Genomic DNA, 19,365 nt, shown 5'->3' with positions numbered 1-19,365 from the left:
TTGTACCTGCCAGGACTATCTGCCCAGAAGTGGCACTACCCACAGTGGGCTGGGCCCTTCCCCATCTACCAATAATCCAGAAGATGCACCACAATCTTACCACCCTGGAGAGGAGAGAGGCTCATGAGACCTACTGATTCTCAAGGATGTATAAGCAGTTAATGTTTGCTAGGAGAGAGGGGCTCAGGAGGTACCACTCCCGGCCTACCTCCCCCCACGCCGCCCTGAGGTTCTATTGGCAGTTAACAGTTACTGGAAACAAAACATGCATTTTCTTTAGCAGTGTGGTCACCTGTGTGTGCTGCCTGCACCCTGTGACTGATCCTGCTCCTATAAACAGCTCTTCTAATGAAAATGATTGGCTTCCCAATCTAGAATAGTGGAACACTTGCTTCAGTTTGTCAACAGTACCCTACCTAGCTAGATGGAACAGACTCTTGTCTCCACAGGAAAAGTTCAGCCAATAACTTTCCTTACCCAAAATACACCTCATGCTTACATTTCTCTTTACATTGCTTCCCCTCTCACTTTCTGTTTTGTTGTTGTTGTTTTTTCTTTATTTCTTTCTACAATTTCATGAGATAGGGCAACAGAACAAATATATTTATTAACTTATCAAAAGGGAGCATAACTTACACTCATAATGTCTGGTAACTGTTAAACCACAACATTTGTCTGCTGCAGGTCCTAGGCAGACTTTATTATTGCTTGGAGGTTTTTTTTAAGGTTCTTTTTCACATTTTTGTCTTGGTTTCCAATGAGGCCCAGAGTTAGAGAATATCACATTCCAGCGAGAACTGACCGAGATAACAAAGTTCCCAATGACCTTGGGCAGCAAACTATCTTGTCTAAGCAAGAAAAAAACAGGGCAGAGAATAATACACAGAGAGTGATTTTTTTTCTATTTCCAAACCCTGTATGTAATTGCAGTTTGGAGTGCCAAAGGCATCTGCTTGATGCTTGACAAAAAATGGGATATAAAGCAAAGACCCTTTTCTCTGAAGGACTGAGAACCAGGACAGGAGACTTGCTGTGGGGAGTAGGAATGGTGGGCTGGACCCAGAGCATTTGATTTTGGCAGAGCTCAGACATTTGGATATGTAGCTGGATAATGCCAAAGTCCCATTAGTGATTCCACAAAGGGAAAGGATGCTCTCTGAGAGAGGGGGGGGGGGGTGACTTTTAACTAATCTCCTATACAGAGGTCTTGAGCCAGTATCTTAAGGAAAGAGTGTATCTGGGTAGGGAGGAGAAGCTGTCGGGTAGGGGTCTGAAGATGAGAAGGAAATTAATCAGACAGGAAGGTGGAGGCAGAGTTGCCAGGTCAAAGGGTGGCTGGTAGTAGAGAAGTCTTAAGGCTACTCAAGGGCTCAAATGACCACAAAGAAAGGATGTCACTGGGGCCCCCGTGTAAGGAAGATGGCATAGCATAGCCACATGTAATCATCCCTCTCACAGCTGAGGGTCTGAGGATCAAATTTAGACCCTGTTTTGAGGATATATCCCAGGAGTGAATTAGGAGGGAGCAGGGGAGAGACCCTTGTACTGCTAGGAGTGCAATGTTCACCCAAGAGGTGTCCCTGGAGGATAGACCTTCCCTGTTGTCAGATGTGAGACCGAAGGTCATTCCACTGACTCTAATGGGGACATTCCTGAGCCTGGGACGTTTCCTGACGACAAAGACCAGTCCTGACTACCAGGTAAAGGTGCAACTCAGTTTCCTGTGGGCGCCAGAGCTGTCTGGTTAGCCAGGTCAGGCAGACCTTAAAAGGATATTCACAAACTGGAGTCGGCCACAAGTCACTGGTGAGAGGAGAAGGAGGGTAGGGTAGAAGCATGACTCATCCCGGAAAAAGCCTAAGCCTGCTCGCCTACAACTGTGTCAGGAGTTCAGCGGGGAGGGAAGAGTGATGGCCGGTCTGAACACCACCAGGGCAACACAGCACCACACCTCCTGCTCCAGAGGGTTGGGGTGTTGAGTGGTGTTGGGTCAGAAAAGTGGAGGGAGTGGAAAGAAGGAAGACAGAGTCCTTGCAATTTGTGGATACTGAGCCTGGATGGACTGCAGCCGCCAACTGTGACCCATGTTGAGAGTGAGGAGGGTCCCAGGAGAAAGAAAAGGAGTTTCTTCCCCATATTATAGAAGGGCCACTCTTCCTTTTTCTCTGGCCTTTGGACCTCACTGAACTGTATCCCTGGCTTGAGAATGAATTCAGCTTTGGGGCTCACAAAGGAGGGCTTTCCACTCTCTGCTACGTGACTTCCTGTGCCCCCACTAGCTCTTAGCTGATCTCGCTGATCCCTGACCCTCTCTCCAGATTTGACTATCTTTCACATTCTCTGATAAGGAGATTTCCTACAGGCAGGGAAAATTAAGGGGACATAGGAAAGAGATGCCTTTTCCTGCAGGATCTAGCAGGGGGTCAGAAACTTCAACATTTTCTATAGAATGAGTGCTGATTCTCCAAAGATATCTCCAAGAAAAAAATGCCGAAATAGTAAGGAAACTTTGCTTAATAACGGCTACAATGTTTTTGGCCTTGAGTTTAAACGTGTTAGAATGTCTCCTTCATCCCTAAAATCTAAACAATCCATCGCATAAAACCACCCTACAATTTCATTTACAAAAGAGAAATATTTTTGTTGGTGGTGCTCTTTCAGGTAGAGTGCCACTATATAGCCTTCACTTGCTTGGTATTTACTATGCAGACCGGGTTGGCTTTGACCTTGGGGTGGGGTGGGGTGATCCTTTTGTCTGTGTCTCCCAAGTGCCAGGCTTATAGGTATGCACCACACAGAAAGTTAAATTAAAGGAAAAGAGGGCCAGGTTGGTTGCCTGTATCAGGTTTTGTCTGGTAGACACAGGTGGATTTCTCCAAGTTTGTAGGCCAGCCTGGTTTAAATAAGTTTCAAGCCTGCTATGGCTATATAGTGAAATCCTGCTGAGAGGGGTGGTAAGTAAACCATCTTGCATTAAAAAAAGATTTATCCTATTTCTTTCTTTTTTATAATATATTTTATTAATTTATTCATATTACATCTCAATTGTTATCCCATCCCTTGTATCCTCCATTCCTCCCTCCCTCCCATTTTCCCCTTACTCCCTTCCCCTATGACTGTGACTGAGGGGGACCTCCTCCCCCTGTATATGCTCATAGGGTATCAAGTCTCTTCTTGGTAGCCTGCTGTCCTTCCTCTGAGTGCCACCAGGTCTCCCCTTCCAGGGGACATGGTCAAATATGGGGCACCAGAGTTCATGTGAAAGTCATACCCCACTCTCCACTCATCTGTAGAGAATGTCCTGTCCATTGGCTAGATCTGGGTAGGGGTTCGAAGTTTACAGCCTGTATTGTCCTTGGCTGGTGCCGTAGTTCTATTTCTATTTATGTGTGCAGTTGCCCTCGAAGGCCAGTTGGAGCATTGTAGGCAGCTGTGACCTGCCTGCTGTGAGTGATGTGAACTGAATTCAGGTCTGACCTCTGGAAGAGCAGCAAGCCCTCCCAAGTACGGAGCCGTCTCTCTAGCCCACCATATGGTATTCTTGTACTTAATTTTTTTAAACCTTTGATCATTGTAAATTTTATCCTTTGAACAATGTCACTTTAGAAAGCCACCAAATTCTATATGGCCACTGTGAAGACAGACACCCAAGCACCAGTTTCTCCTCCATCTTTGCTCATGCTTAAAGTCTGACCTGCACATTATCTCACCTGACTCATCCTGAAATTCTTTCCTATGGCCTAGTCAAGGGTCCAGCTTTACTCTCAGGCTGCTGCTGCTGCTGCTGCTGCTGCCATGGCCTGTGGTTCCACTGGGCATATTCTTTTGTGTAAATGTTCTTCTGTCTCATACCACCTAATAGAAGAGACAGACATCAGTGCAGGTGACATCACCTTTCAGTGCAGGTGTCAATTCCTACTGAAAGCCATCGATGTGTATCCAAGTATAGATTTTTTTTTTATCAGTTTCAAGGCACACATACCATAACAAATAGGATCCACATTAGACAATGTGAAATTGGGATCTTTGTGTACTTGAGACAGAGTTTCCTTATGTAGCCCAGGCTGGCCTAGAACACACCACTTAGACTAGGCTGGCCTCACACTCAGAGATCTGTGGTATAATTACAGGTGGTAGCCATTGTGCCCAGCCTTCTTTTATTCCTTTGAGATACGGTCTTTGGCTGGCCTGGAGTTTACTATATAGCCCTGAATGGCCTTGAACTCAGGACACTCCTCTTGTTTCAGGCTCTGGAATGCTGGGATGACTGGTGTGAGCCATCCTGCTGTGCTTATGATGCATATGATAACGTACACAGAGAGAGGGTCCAGCTTTAGTTGTCTGCATACTTTTCCTTGGCATATGTGGAATAATTGTGTGTCTTACATTTGATGTAGATTACATTTTATGAACCATAGTAGTGGTAACACTGTGGTCAGAAAATTCTCTTTTTGGAGCAAATACAAAAGGTTGATGTCAGAAGACTGTGTGGGGAAATTAATCATAGGGAAGGAACTGGTGGGCAGGACAGGTATTATAATAGCGCATGTAAGGTGTTAGGGAAGAGAATGGCCTGTCCAGGAAGCTAAATATGGTGCATAGCGGCAGGATAGTAGAAAGCAAATAGGACAGTGAACCAACTGTGTAGGTGTGAGGACTGCACTCACGTACTTAGGTTGTGCATAAGTATTTACGTGCTTGAGACATATAGGTAATCTACATACAGTTCTTCACCTTGGCTCATTTTCTGGACAGATGAATGGACATATTGCCATCTTTTCCAGTTCTCTGGCACTTATATGTATTTTTTTCTCATCTCAACACCTCTGAGCTTGGGGTACTGCATTTTGCAGCATTTTTTTCCCACAAGTGGTGCCTTGAAGTTGATGAAACAACTCCATTGTTATACAAGGACACACTGTACTTTCCTTCCCGAATTCTTTATCTCAGTTCCTGACTTCCCCCCAATCCTCATCTGTTCACTTGAAACATTTTTACTGCTTTTCTCGATCTAAGCTGCTTCCCAGAGACCGTGGGTCACATGCTCTCACTCCTTTCTGCACAGACCTTGACTTCCAGGAGGCCAGGTGAGGCTAAGGAGAAAGTTGCTTTGGCCTGCTCTAAACCCCTGCAGAAGGGACATGGTGAGCACTGGAGGGAATACAAGCTCATGTGGTAATTATTTATAATTTAGTCTTCAAACTCCAGCCTTTAAAAATATCCACATGGGGGCTAGAAAGATGGATGGCTCAGCAGGTAAGAGCACTGGCCACTCTTCCAGAGGAGCAAGCTTTGGTTCCCAGGATCCATGTGGTGGTTCACATATGTCTGTAACTCCCATCCTAAGGGGCCCGACATCCTCTTCTGACCTCTAAGGACACTGTATACATGTGGTGCACAAATATACATGTAGTCAAAACACCCATACACATAAAAGAATTGGAACCCCCGTCCCCTCCTCCCCTGTTTGACATTGTCGAACGCTTGGCATGCATTCACATAGATACACACACACAAACACATACATAAAAATGAAAAAAATCATAAAAAATATACACAATTTCAGTGAGTTAACCCAGATGCAGAAAGACTCACATGGTATATACTCACTTATAGTTGGACACTAGGCCAAAAGGGATGTCCCATGAAAGTCTTCACTTACCAGGAGATTAGGATAGATGCAGGGACCTCCTATTGGGACCCTAGGTTAGAGAAGTATGGGAGAATGGGGAAATAGAAGGATCCAGAGGGTCCTAGAAACCTACGAGAAAAGCCCAGGGGGTCTGTTCAACCTACTGCACCAACCAAGAACAATACAAGTAGTAAACATTGAACCCCTACTCAGATCTAGCCAATGGACAGGACATTCTCCACAGTTATGTGGAGAGTGGGGACTGACTCTGACATGAACTCTGGTGCCCCATATTTGACCACTTCCTCATCGTGGGGAGCCCTGGTGGCACTCAGAGAAAGGATAAGCAGGCTACCAGGATGAGACCTGATAGGCTGTGGCCATATGGTGGGTGACGAGGTCCCCTTCTGTCACAGACCTAGGGGAGGGGAATAGGGTGAAAGGGGGAGGGAGGGAGGAGCGGGAGGATACAAGTGAGGGGATAACAATTGAGATGTAATCTGAATAAATCAATTAAATAAAAAAACAGCAATACATAATAAAAAAGAATTAGAAGCTGATATATCTCAGTTTCAATGAAAATATATTTTAGCTTTTTAATTACTAGCATTTGTTTTATTTTTCAAGTTAAATTGAACCAATCATTTAAAAGTAAACTACAATGCCTCCCTTAAAAAAATACATACATGATTTCAATCAGTATTTGAGCACATATTATAATAGATCAAGGCCAAAAAGTGTCCAGAACCTGAAACTAATACATATATTATACATAATATATGTGCATGTTTATATTCATTGCACAAAATAGGTTTCAAGATGTTTACTTACATGTAAACATATATGTACTTTGCCTATGTTCATCCACAATCCTGCCTCTTGTTCCTACTCTACTTGGTTCCTTTCATTTTCTTAAATAATCCCTAGGGTGGACTGGAGGGATTGCTCAGTGGTTAGAGTGCTGGCTCTTTGCAGAAGACCTGAGTTTGGTTTCCAACGTGGGGCCTCATAATTGCCTGTAGTTCCAACTCCAGGGGCTCCAACATCTTTTTCTGTTCATGCAAAGCCCCAGATCTTTACTTTTGGAGTTTTGTTGGACCAATTTATTCTTTGAAGGAACCAAGGAAGGCCCATTTTTAATTGAACAACCAAAGAAAATAAGTAATCCTATAAAATAAAATTGTATTTTTATATCAAAAAGTCTATTCCCAACCTATGTTGTACATCTTTATCTCTGCCAAGGCAGAAGTTCTTACTGTTTTGTATCCTCAGAGGGGAGGAGGACATGGTCTGTCTTGAATTACCCACTGTAGAATGGAGCTAAACTACTGAAAGGATTTGGAGGAAGGCCTGATAGGCACAGCTTCTGTGATGGTCCAGGGTGGGGTTCTACAGCTGCAGAAGGGGGAAAGGCAAGACTTTCTAGTGGCTTGCTTCCCATTGTGTGTACTCTCTTTCATTTCCCAGTCATCCTGGTAGTTCCACCGAGACTGAATAGCACATAGAGACCTCTTGCAAACACTGTGGACAGTAATCTGAGCACACATTTGAATGTGACATGGTTGTCCAGCCTGGCAGCACATGTCTTTAGTTCCAATCCTGGGAGGCAGAAACAGGTGAAGCTCCGTGAGGCCAGCTCAGTCTACAGAGTGAGTCCCACGCTAGGCAGGAGAAAAAGAAAAGACATAATTTTGCTTGGTTTCTTGGGGGCTTTGAACTCTGTACTGAACTGTGAACTCTGTAATAAAGTGTGCTTGCGTACTTCTTTGTAGCTGACTCTTAGCATTGCCCAATGTAAGCCCACTGTAAACACAACACTGAGACCTTGAACACATGAATTGTAATCAACAGGATGCGGGCAGTGATGTACTTTGACTTCCAGGAGGTCTTGTGGGCTGACAAGAAATGTGGGTTTGGCCTTCTCTAAACCTACATGGGAAAGAACAGAGGCATACACCAATGGAGGATGCCATTTCTAGGCCTGGCCATAAGGCCCCTGGGGCACCTACCCTACTTTGTATTCTGTTACAAGAGCCCTAAAAGTAATTTGTTATTGTTGTAGTTGTTTGTCTGTTTTAGATGGTCTCATGTCTTTGGCTGGCCTGGAATTCACTCTGTCGCCAATGATGACCTTAAGCTTCTGATCCACTCTAGAGCACTGGCGTTAAAGCCATGGGGTAGCACCATACTTGATTTAGTCAATGCTAGAGTTCATGGGTATTGTCAGCAAACACTCTTCTAATTTAGCTGCCACTTTCTGCCCAAGGAACCTCAAAGAACTTATGAGGAGCTTACCCTATGATGGTAGTGTGTCCATCAACCTGAAGCCCTGAGCTACGTGGAGAAGGACAAACTAAATCAATATTAGGCCTGAAATTTTCTTTTGAAAATTACATACTTATGTTTCTTGTGTGTGTGTGTGTGTGTGTGTGTGTGTGTGTGTGTGTGTGTGTGTGAGAGAGAGAGAGAGAGAGAGAGAGAGAGAGAGAGAGAGAGATGATATATATGTGATATATATGTGTGTGTGCTGCTGCATGCACTCTTAAGCATATACGGAGGCCAGAAGGGAACACCGGATCTCTTCCTGCATTCTTGTTCACTTTGTTCTATTTCAGTTTTTGAGACAGGATCTCTCTATGCATCCCTGACTGGCCTGCAACTTCCTATGTAGACTCAGCTGACCTTGAACTCTCAGAAACTGACTGCATCTCTCATTGCGGTGGAAGCTCACTGTTGTGCTCAGGCTGGTAGCCACCAAGCTTCTGGGATTCCTTTGTCCCTACCCTCAAATGCATGCATGGCTATTCCCTGCTTTTATCTGAGTGCTGGGGATTCAAATTCAGATCTTGCTTGCATAGCAAGTTCTCTTACACACTGATCTGTCTCCCCAGTCTCTGACTTTTTTTTTTTTTGAGGTACAGTCTCATGTAGCTCAGGCTGGCCTATGTAGCCGAGGATGACCTTGAACTCCTCATCCTACTGCCTTTGCTTTCTCGGTGATAATATTTCAGGTATTCACTACCATGCCTGGGTGAATCTGATGTTTGAGACAAAAATGTATCTTTGTGGGATTTCAATTGGGATTTAGCTGGGCACAGTGGTGCATGCCTGTAATTCCAGCACTCAGGGAAGCAGGCAGATTGCTGTGAGTTTGAGGCCAGCCCAGTCTACAAAGTGAGTCCAGGACACCCAATGCTACACTGAGAAGTCCTGTCTCAAACAGAGAGAGAGAGAGAGAGAGAGAGAGAGAGAGAGAGAGAGAGAGAGACAGAGAGAGAGAGAGAGAGAGACAGAGAGAGAAAGAGAGAGAGACAGAGAGACAGAGAGAGACAGAGAGAGAGAGAGAGAGAGAGAGAGAGAGAGAGAGAGAGAGAGAGAGAGAGAGAGAGAGAGAGAGGGAGGTAGGGAGGGAGGGAGAGAGAGAATAAGATTGGATTTCTTGATTTGTCCATCCTGACTGCTGCAGCTGTGGCAACTCAGATATGCAACTAGAGTGATGTGTTAGTTTAAGTATGGACAGGAAATTAACTCACCTGAGAATAAACATCTAGTATGCTCACCTCCAACCAATACAGGAAGAGTCTTAATTACTCAGTGGAACTGGCTTGAACATATCATGCCCTTTCTTGAAGACTCTGGAACAGACTTCTTCTTCACAGGGTCTCCCAAGCCCAGTCTAAACTCAGCCTTCAAAATTTGCTGAAACCTACACTTCACTTAGAGATCTCATTTTTCCATTTGCTATTTCTTCCAAGTAGTTGGGACAGGCCTTCCCTCCAGCCAAGCAGATCTACTCACTGTTTTAGTAAATGCCACATCTAGGCTCTCAATGGTGGCAGTTCTGTTGACTGAGCTCTGCTTTTACAATGTCTTTCCTTTCTTTATATTTTCACTCCCTGTTCGTATTTGTCACGGACAATTTTTCAAGCAAAGCACTATTACTCCTCCTTCACAAAGGAAGAAATCGAAGCACACAGTAGCATCAGATGAACTCACTCAACTCTCGCATTAGCCAATGGTTTCAAGGCCACATCCACCTGACTTCCAAACCCAGCTCCCATTCACCAGACCTCACTGCTTCCTAGGCCCCCAGTATGCTCTGTGGTGGTTTAGATGAGAAATGAGGCCCCATAGGCTTGGGTATTTGAACATTTGGTACCCAGTTGGTGGTGCTGTTCAGGAAGCCTTGCTGGAGGGAGTACATCCCTTTTGGTGGGCTTTGGGAGTCCATAACCTCACCCTGCATCCAGTTTCCTCTCATTGCTTCCTGCTTACATTTGCAAATGTGAATTTTCAGCTTTCTGCTTGTGCTGCCCTGCCTTCCTCTTGCTGCCCTGCCTCCCCACTGGCATGGACTCATCCTTCTGGAACTGAAGACTTGGGGAAACTCTTTGTTTTGTGAGTTGCTTCTGCTCATGGAGTTTACTACAGCAATGCAAGAATCACCAATGCAGTGCGCTCTCTAGAACTGCACCTGGAAGGAGTTTCCTTCTGTCTTTCCTGCAAGGTCATGATCCCTTGAGGCCTCTCCACCTTGCTGAGTGTTTGATTAGCACTTCCTCTTGTGCACTGCACTAATGATTTGTGACTCAAATTAATGCTTACCTTGTAGCTGTGCTCTCAACAGGGCACCTTGTGTAGGGCATGCATGCATATATTTGAGGCTTGGATTGGCTATGGCTTAACTTAGGTGCATCAGGTACAGGTGTGCATGTGTATGTGTGTGTGTGTGCGTGTGTGTGTGTGTGTGTGTGTGTGTGTGTGTGTGAGAAAGAGAGAGAGAGAGAGAGAGAGAGAGAGAGAGAGAGAGAGAGAGAGAGAGAGGAAGGGAGGGAGGGAGGGAGGGAAGGAGGGAGACTATTGCCATGACATATATGTGCAAGTCAGAGGACAGCTTTCCAGAGTTAGTTTTCTGCTTGACCCAAGCGGTTTCTAGAGATCAAATTCAGGTTACCAGACTTGGCATAAAGCACTTTTACCTGTCGGGTCCATCTATGTTTGACTGTTAGGTAAAGCCTTTCAGAATGTACTAATAGATTATCAAGCAACCCAAAAGCTTGTCATCAGATAGCATATGGGGCCTATAGCAGAAATTCCCCTCTGTGTCCGCCTACATGTTGCTGTCAATATATTTGAAATGTCTTGATTTATGGCTTTTTTTTTGCTCTAACTATAAAACCATTATTGCATTGGAACAAAGTATTTGGGACAACTTGAATGTATGCTCTGTTCGTGGGCCATGGTCACTCATGGTAGGTTCTAGAATAAAATCTCTTACTCCATTTGAGATGAGAGCTGTGTTTTTGTTTGATATAGGACAGAAACATGATTTGACTCATTCCCAAGAAAAGAGCTACAGGAGACAAATATTTATCTGGAAAATTACAGATTTACATATTTTTCTAAGAATGACTTCTTTTTAGAGACAGGGGCTTACTATACAGCTATGGCTGCTGTGGCACTCAGAGATCCACCTGCCTCTACCTCCCTAGTTCTGGGAGTAAAGGTGCGTGTCATTCCATCTGACCAATTATGACTGTGTTTGATGGCCCATTGAAGTAAGGCATTTTTGATAAAAGGAGGAGCAAGTTGTGGGTATAGATCATGTGACCATGGTAGAAGTTTCTTATTCCTCCTGAGTTGTAAAATTCAATGCTTTCTTTTTTTCTTTTCTTTTCTTTCTTTCTTTCTTCTTTTTCTTTCTTTCTTTCTTTTTTTTTTTTAGCAAAAAGAGAAAGGCTTCCAAGTTTACCACATTCCACCTTATTCCCTCTCTCTCCTCATTTTTACAATTTGGAGTTCTGACCAGAACACATGTACTGGGACTCTAGGGGGTAGAGAATGGGATAGGGGACAAAGATGAGACAGAAAATTCTGTTTCCTTCACAGCATGGTGGCTTGAGGGTGCTTCTTAGAGCCAGCTTATCAGCACCTTAAATTGACTGTGATTTTTTATCCTTGCCTCTCTTTGTAAAGGCTTCTTTTTCAGAAACATAAGCCAATGGCTTCCAAACTGTCATTCGCAATTTACAGAAGGACAGAAAATAGAATAGTTGTCAGCAAGCAGCATAATTATGTGCCAGGAAACGACACTGCAAATGGTCTAGCCTGGCAAGTGTGCCGTGGCTCCTTCTCTATCTTTTTGCTCCAGGCAGAAGCAGAGCTGTAGTATTGGCTGATCTTTCTGCAACTCATTTTACACTTGCAGCGCACATTACCGAGGAATGTTTGGCCTGAAGATTAAACTAGAGTAGAGATGGATTTTCTCAATAGCAAAGCAATGACGAAGTAAGAACATGGAGAGAAGATGCTCGTGTTATCCTGAGTTGTGCTTGTTTTGTGCAGTGCTAGGATAGATTGTATTATGAAATTATGTAATGGTAGGTTGCATATTGTCTTATCAGATGTCTGTAAGCCAGTGGATTTTCTTTGGTTTTCTTGTTTAATTCGCTTTTTGAGAACACACAGTCCTGAGGTGAATAAACAGCTAGAACTCTTCAGCGTGCTGTGCTGTGGGACTCTGCTGTTTGGTAGGCTGAGTGCGTGAGATACAGCCACAGGTTACAATATTTTCAACTTAAACTAGACTTACTTGGATATAACCATGTCATAAGTTGAGGAGCACCTGTAGTTATATTAATATTTAGCATTTACAATTTTTATATGCCTACTGTATTTTAGGGACAGAATTGACAGCTTACAGCTCTATCTAATTGAACCCCTACCACTAACATGGATGTTATGCTCTCTTTTCTACCATAAAAGAGAAAAAGAGAAGAAGGGCTACGTAGTTTGGCTGGGTTCACATAACTAGTCCTTAGTCAAAGCTGGAATTTGAAAGAGGTTCTTCTGTCTTCAAAGCCTACTCTTTTCCATATGCTAGATTGCTTTATTTATTTAACATTTACTTATTTATATCTTTTCAGATGGGGTCTTCTGTGCCCCAGGCTGGACTCAAACTGGTTATGTAGAACTGCGTGCCCTTGAACTCTTTAGCCTTCCCCTGTAGCTCTCATGTGCTATGATACAAGGGTTCACCATCACACTTGGAGTTCAATAGTTCTAAAAGTAGGGGGCCTGACCTAGTTAACAGCAGCCTAGATGTATCAGTCAGAAAGGAAATTTTAGAGCTGAAGTGTAGTTCAGTTGTAGGGCATTTGCACACACACACACACACACACACACACACACACACACTCAAAGACATGTAATGAGGGAGGGAGGAAGAGAAAGAGAGAGAGAGAGAGAGAGAGAGAGAGAGAGAGAGAGAGACAGACAGACAGACAGACAGAGAGAGACAGAGAGACAGAGAGACAGAGAAGACATAAACATAAGCTTTTGAGAACCATCCAACTCAGAAGCTCTGAACCCAGTGCTCAGCAATATGAATGTTCAGTCTTCCAGGTAATTCTGACTCGTGCTTCAGGTAGGTGTAATAGATGGCAAGTCGATCCTCTCTTGTCTTGTGTATCAGTTATAAAAAACAATTAGCCACAGCCCTCACCCAACAAACTACCAGAAAACATTGTCTGTGTAAGTAAGAGTTTTATTACTCCCATCAAACAAGCAAGCCCAAGGCAGGCAGCGTGGGTTGTCTAGTGCTCTTGTGTGACCTCCGGGGAGCCAGACTCTTGCATCCCTCCCAGTCTGCTATTCTTAGGAAGTAGCTTCTGTGTCCAGATTTGAAAGATGGTTCTTCTCCTCTAGGCGCTATTCCTATGTTTCAGGCATGGAAGAGACAGAAGGACAAAAGGCTTGTCCATTTTTCATTCAGATAAAGTAGCTGTCCTAAGAAGTCTGCCTTTATCTTATGGCCAGAACCATAGTATATGGCCAACTGGAGCAACAGTCCTAGAGCTAAATCAACTTTCGATTTTCAGTCTTCATGACAGGGAAAGACCAGAGAAAAGAAAGAAGTAAGAGTAGTGTGGAGAAAACCTGTACTTATTATTTTCCTGCATTTGGAATTTGTACTTAATTCAGAAGCTTTCTTTGTTTTGTTTTGCTTGCTTTTCTTCCTGATGGTTGGAGGGTTTTGTAGTTTAAATTTTTGTTTCATTGTTTTAAGATGGGTCCCTCATATCCCAGGCTGGGCTTACAGGTTATATCACCAACCTTGCTTTCTTGGGAAACAATAATTTTATTCTGAAGCCTATGCTGCCCTGGAACTCATTGTGTACAGCCCAGTCTGTCCTCAAGTTTACAGGAATTCCCCTGCCTCAGCCTCCCAAGTGCTGAGATGACAGGCATGAGGCTCCGAGGCCAGCTCTGTTTTCTTGTTTTTGGTTAAAAATCTTGGACTAAGTTAATGTTTAACAAGGAAATAGGACAAACAAATTTTCTCTCCATTTCTACTTTAATTTGCCAAGACAACTCAGGTTTTATGTTTAACTGGTTCCATTATGAGGTTAAGTGTTTGGCTGAGTTTGCCTTATTGAAATTTAGTGGAAGATTTTTAAAAATAACATAAATCTGAAGAGGAAACAATGTGGAATACTGCACAAAACTGCACATTTGAGTTAATTATGGTAAAGAGTCTAAAATTTGAATATTTTCTGGTATGGATCTATTAGTTCTTTACATATAAATAATAATTAGAATTGGGCTGCAAGGCTGTCATACAATTTCCTTTCATTGTAATGCATAGATAATAATGATAATTGACTTATTTATAGTAAGGATTGTTTCCAAATCAGCCCCAGCAATATTAAAGCTATTTGTGTCCCTGCAATCCTATTTATTTCTCAACAAAGCCATTCCCTCATATTTTAAATGGCAAATTTACCCAGCCTCTGTTCAAATGTTACTAATTTCGATTTTAATGCACTGTAAGCATGTGAGCTATTGTTGATGTCACTAAGGTTGCCATGGTAATTATCTAACTGGCAGGCAGAAGCTGAGGGCTACGGAAGATAATTATTACTGGGGTGCAAAAATTTACCTATGTCAAAATGAGGGTCAAACCAGTGATGGCTGGAGAACCTGGTTTCATTTTTCTATTTTTTTTTTTTTTTGAGACGGGATATGTCATTCTGTAGCCCAGTTCTGAGTTACCTGACTAAACCACTGTGCTTAGCCAAAGTCCTCCTTTACTTTTTGAGACAAGGTTTCAAAATTTGAGGCAAATTTACGGTAAGGTTGGGGCTGGCTTTAAATCTTGATCCTTGCTCTCTGTTTCCCAAGTGCTGAGCTTAATGGCGTGTGTCCCCATGCCTGGGCAAAGTTCTTGTTTTTACCTTTCAACATATGTCCTTGAGGGAGAGGAAGACTATTGTTTTCCTTTACCCCTCACAGATTCTTAGTTATAACAGACAGCTACAACAGGAGAGACTGATAAGACAAAGCCAGAGTGCACTCTTGTTTGTACTAGGGGTCACCTAGGGAATAAGTAGCTTAATCTCAAACAAGTGGCTTGGGTTTTAGCTGATACAGAGTCTTCAGCCAAACATGATAAACTTTTAGGGATGTGAGGAGGCAAAGGCAAAGAATTCTGAGGCTAAGTTAAGCAACTTTGAGGAAAACACACAACTGGTAGATAAAGGCCCCTTTATGAAGCTGGTTAATGTATAGTCCTCCTACATTGCCTTCAGGCCAGTAGGACTTTAAAATGGGCTTTGGTGGTTGGTTAAAAAAAAACGTTATTTTTATTTTATGTACATGTACATGTTTGCCTGCATGTATGTCTGTATGCCCTCGGAGGCCAGAAGAAATGTGAATGTAGAGGCACATGCCTTTAATCCCAGCACTCTGAGTTTGAGGCCAGCCTGGCTCATAGTGAGTTCCAGGGCATTCAGGTATATAGTGAGATCCAGTCTCAAGCACTCCCCTCTCCCCCCAAAAGATGGTGTCTGATCCTTTAGGACTGGAGTTACAGTTAGTAGCCATGTGGATGCTAGGAACTGAAGCTGCATTCTCTAATGGAGCAGTGGTGGATAGCTTTTAGATTTGTAAATCTATGTTCTGCTTTTAGGCAGATACAAGAGCTTTCTTGTCTGTGCTTATTGACTGTAACTCAAGGATCCTCTATGTTTGGGAGTGATATGTTCTGGTCCTCCACATCCTATACCTAAAGTAACCTCTTAGTACTCCTTGTTAAAATTCTTGGGCTGGGAGATGGCTCCGTGAATGAAATGCCTGCTGTTAAAGCATAAGAATGGCAGCTTAGATTCCAGCCCACAGATTGGATCTCCAGAACCTACATAAAAGTGGAATGAGTGTGGGGCTCTGCCTGTAATTCCAGCATCGAGGAAGGGAAGACACGGGACCCCTGAGAAGAGTTGGCTAGCTAGTCCAGAGGAATTGGCTAGCTCCAGGTATGCTGAAAGACCTTGCCTCAGTAAAAAATGGAAAGCAACTGAGAAAGAAATCTGACATCAAAACTCTGGCCTCCACAGTCACCTATGCACACGTGTGTACACAAACATGTGAACATTAATGCATATGTGGTCACAACACAGACACATACATACATAAAAGAATTAATAAAATACAAAAATTTTTATCTTCTAGGTCAGCAGCTGGCAAATAACAGCTAATGCCCCAAATCTGGCTTATTCTATTTTGATATGCCTTGTCAGCCAACAAACAAATAAATAAATGTTTGAAAGTTGATTTTAGTTTTTCATTATGTGTACTCATATGAATGTGTGTGGGCATGTGCATATGATACAGATGCCAATGGAAGTCAGAAGAGGTCATCAGATTAAAGGAGAGCTAGATATAGGTAGACAAAGAAAGTGGATCCCTAAGATAGAAGCGTCTTCTTCCCAGAAAACATTTTGAGAAGCAATGTCCAGAAGGCACATGGGGTTAGGGATTCCCAAAAGGGCCAGTAGGAGAAAGGACCAGTAGGAGGACCCAGTGGTCCTATAAAATATCCAAGCCAGTATCCACTTAGCAGACTCCCAGCCTTAGGACCCCTCCCATCCCAGAAGGCTAAAGCTGTTGTTTTCTCTTTCTCCCTGACTTAGACTCCTACCTTTTCCTGATGTTCAACTCTGTTTATACGTGAAGACCATCCTTTAGATGTCTGCCAGCACCCTCATTTCAAGATCTTCTGGAGCTGATGTTATAGGCAGTTATGAGAATTAAACTCAACACCTCTGTGTTGAGCAATATGTGCTCTTAACCGCCAAGCCCCAGACTTGTATTTTGAAATATTTGAAAAAATTCCCTACATTTTAAATGTTTATAAAATTAAATTTATGCTCATGAATGAAGTGTGTTTGGGGTGTACTTACTCTTGTCTGTGTAATGTGTTGTCTGTGGATGCTCTCATCCTCCCATAGCGGAATTGGCTAGTTGTCACAGAGACTGTATATTATATACAGTGTACTGTATGTGATAGACACTATAGCATTCATGCATAAAGTATTTTCTTCCAGTTTACAGAAGGCACTTGCAGCCTCTTCTAGGTCAATCCTGATCACCAGGACCTTTAGACAGAAAGAGAGGAAGACTTCCTGAAAACTAGGGCTGTCTGAGAGGTCTTTCCGGTGTGTTTGATGTTCTTCACAGTACATTTGTTTTCTGTTGCCTGAACATAAAAGATGATCATTTGGACCTGTGTTGTTGAACATGGCAGATGCTAGGCATATACTGCCTGTTAGACATTTGAAATGAGATGTGCTTAATGGATAAAAGTACGTACCAGGTTTTGAAGAATTCATAGAAAAATAAACAACACACAGTCTCTCAGTATTTTATTAATTCTGTGTTAAAATTATGACATTCAGTATACATGAATACAAATTAGGTAAAATATATTAATAAAATTAATTTCACCTGCTTTTTGTCACTGTTTGTTTTTATGTTTTTTGTGATAAGGTCTTGTGTAACCCAGGCTATCTTCAAACTCACCGTGTAGCTGAGGATGACTTTGAACTCCTCATCCTCTTGCTTCTACCTCCTACGTACTAAGATTTTAGGCATAAACTGCCACCTCTCTGCTTCCTTTTCTTTACGTGTGTGTATGTGTGTGTGTGTGTGTGTGTGTGTGTGCGTGTGTGTGTGCATGCATGCATATGTGTGTGTGTTATGCATATGTATGTGTTTGCATGTATGTGGGCATATGTGTGTTGTGGGTGTGAATGCCTGAGTTTGACACTGCAAATCTTTCTTTACTGCTCTTCCCCTTGCTCACGGAGGCAGAGCATCTCAGTTGAACCCAGAGTTCAATGAAATCATCTTGTCTGGCCAGCTGGATTGCTCCTGGGATCCACCATCTCTGCTTTCTGAGCATTGCTTTTATAAGCAGGCTACCAGCATTTAAGTGAGTTCTGGGGATACAAACTCTTTATCCACTGACAAGCACTTTATCCACTGAGCCATTTCTCTGCTCCCATCCTTTTATTTTTTTAATATAGCTACAAGAAACATTGAAGTTTTATATATGGTTTTGATATAATATTTTAAATAAATTATGGATTGGCCCTAGACTTTGCCCATGTTAGTCAAGCATGTTACCAAAGAGCTATATACCCTAAGCTTTTTTAGACTTTTATTTTGAAACAGGGTCTCACTAAATTCACCAGTCTGTTCTTAAAGACATTCTGTGTAGTTCAGGTAGGCCTTGAATTTTGGGCAGCCCTTCTGCTTCAGCCTTTTTTAAATAGCTGAGATAACAGCCCTGGACGTTAAGGCACCGTTACTCTCTTACTTCCTGTTTAGTTTCCCAATTACAAACCTAAATAACTACAGCACAGGCTTCATTAGAGCTCACCCCTTCCTGTCATGACTTGAGCCACTCCTTCCAGCACGTGCAGGAAAGTTCATGTGATGGTTATTGCTGATTGTCAAATTGATGGACTCTAGAGTCACCTGGCAGACAGGTATGTATGGTGTTCATTATATTGATTACACTAATTGAGATGAGAAGACATGTCTACTGTGGATGCTACCCTTCCCTGGCTGGGATCCTGGACTATATATGTGGAGAAAGGGAGCTGGGCGGGCAGCAGCTGTCATTCATCCCTCCCTGCCTCATCCTTAAGGATTCAATAGGAACAGTTGCTTCAGCTCCTGCCACCTCACCTTCTCCTCTCTCATGGCCTCTGCCCTTGAACTGTGAGCCAGAATAAGCCCCTTATCTCTTTATACACTGAAATTCCACCACCAGATGTTTTAGCGTAGTAATAGGAAAGGGGACTAAAAGGCAGCTGGCTCCTTGACAGGTAGGTAGCCTACGTTTTCATGTAGGTCAGAAGCCTCCAAATTTGTTGAGCTACCAGCAAAATTAGTTATTTACTGCTGCAAATAGAAAACATGTTTTTTTTTCCTACAGAGAGGAAGGTTGTTTTGAAAAGCACTTCCCAAATTACAGTAGTTAAAAATGTGAAGCCATTTTATTAACACGTGGCTCTTTCATGTTAACTGCCTATTCATAATTCTGTGTTTGCAAAATTTATAAATTATAGCATGGAACATGAAACTAGTGTAAGCTGTGGTTTCTTTTCACAGGCTTTGACATAGCAAAAATAATTGTCAAAGTTCATAGTAAAACTTTGAAATTGACTTCATGCATCTAGAGAGTATTGTTCTACCTTCTTATTATAGTTTCAAATCACAATTGATGTTAACATGCTGCTTGTTTGATTTTAAATCTGTATAATTCCTTTCAACAGTTTCATTTACACGGAGACATCTTTTTCCTAATTTCATTAAACAATGTTATTATTGTGTGCTTGTATATGATGTGTGTGTGTAGGAGGGCACATACATGCCATGTCGAGGTC

Source organism: Acomys minous (assembly GCF_964271855.1).
Source record: "Acomys minous genome assembly, chromosome: 7".
Taxonomy (NCBI): domain Eukaryota; kingdom Metazoa; phylum Chordata; class Mammalia; order Rodentia; family Muridae; genus Acomys; species Acomys minous.
Note: the sequence above shows the minus strand (reverse complement) of the source record.